Below are 1,607 nucleotides of genomic sequence, written 5' to 3' on the forward strand. Positions count from 1 at the left end.
AGAGATAGGGGTGAAGTAAACTAAAATTGTCCTTTACTTCTCTAAATTCTAACTTGTTTTCTGTTTTCCTCTCAAGCAATAGATGACTTTTGAAGTTCCCTGACAATCTTGAGGAAATTTTAATTTGTCACTAATGGGACCATAAAAAAACAAGAACCTTATTCACCCTTTAATACTAACCTTGGGAAAAGACTAAGCCAGCAAATGTAAATGCCTTTCCTACATATAATACATTGTAATGCTCACTTTTTCAGAGGTCATTCAAATGGCAACATCAACTGTCAGAACCCAGCTGAGGAGCAAAGGAGACTTTTAAAAGACTTCCAGAAAAACCCAATTGGCATCATAAAATGCATGCATCATGCATTGTAGTCCATGCCTTTTATGAATAAAAGAATTGTTCTTCCTTTTGCTCAGAAATAATCTATAGCATGGCAAGGGTCAGGCAGCCCTCCACTTCATCCTCTTTCCAGTCTCCAGGAGCTGCCGCCATTGCTCTCTGGACTCCCTGACCTTGCTGGGAAAAAACAAGTCATTCTTTTGCCTTGGGGGTTAGCTGATAAGGGTTTTAAGGTATTACTTCATTCTAGGGAAGACATCTATTTTCTCAATTATTTTATAAAAGAAAAAGGAAGACATCCCCCCACCTCCTCCAAATCTACAGGTGATTGTAGGACTGGGGCCACCACAGGCCAAAAGACTGTTAGGAAAACCCCCTGAAGACAAAACTCTTCCCGATGCCTCTCAAATCACAGTGCTTGAACTGTGGTCCTGCTAATGCCACAGAATGAATCAATTTTAAGCACTCCCTCAAATCTATCCAACATACAGTATTCTTGTTTTCCAATGAAGATTTCTAGATAGAATGATGAAACCAATGACTTAATGGGGAAAACCATGAAGAATAGCTTTACCCATAGTGAAAATCTCTCCGTCCACTTGCTCGTTCCAGTCAGAAGCGTCCTTTCCCACCAGCCTACATGTTTTCTGAAGCCAGCCGTCTTTCAGAGGAGCATTCCAGGAGGATCCCACAGACAGACAACCCATTGTAGAAGCCGCAGAGCACAGCCCTACCTATTCCACAGCATATTTGGTTGAATGCAGACTTAACTTTGAGATTTATGTCAGAACAATAACAAAAGTTGGTAACTTTTGAAGGAGCTAAGGAAATTTCACCCCAAAATATGATTCCTTGGTATAAAGAATATTTTAGGTTAAAAAGCTATTTTTGATCAGAAAGCACTGGCTTCTCCTCTATAAAACCAGAGTAACAGCTAGGCATCTGTAGCTCAAGTGGTTAGGGCACCTGCCACATGCTCTAGGGCTGGTGGGTTGGAACTCAGTCTGGGCCTGATAAACAAACAAACAAACAAAAAATAGCTGTGCCCTGTGGCGGGTGCCTGTAGTTCTAGAGAGGCTGAGGCAAGAGAGCTTGAGCCCAAGAGCTTGAAGTTGCTGGCTGGGACGCCATGGAACTCTACTAAAGGTGACAAAGAGAGACTGTCTCAGTAAAAAAAAAAAAAAAAAAAGCCTGAGTCACCTGATTTAGAATCAGAAGGGGCTGCTTACTTCCTTATTGCATATGAATAGACCTGGCCCTAAGGTCA

This window comes from Otolemur garnettii, unplaced genomic scaffold (assembly GCF_000181295.1).
Source record: "Otolemur garnettii isolate 467f Iridium unplaced genomic scaffold, OtoGar3 scaffold00125, whole genome shotgun sequence".
Lineage (NCBI taxonomy): Eukaryota > Metazoa > Chordata > Mammalia > Primates > Galagidae > Otolemur > Otolemur garnettii.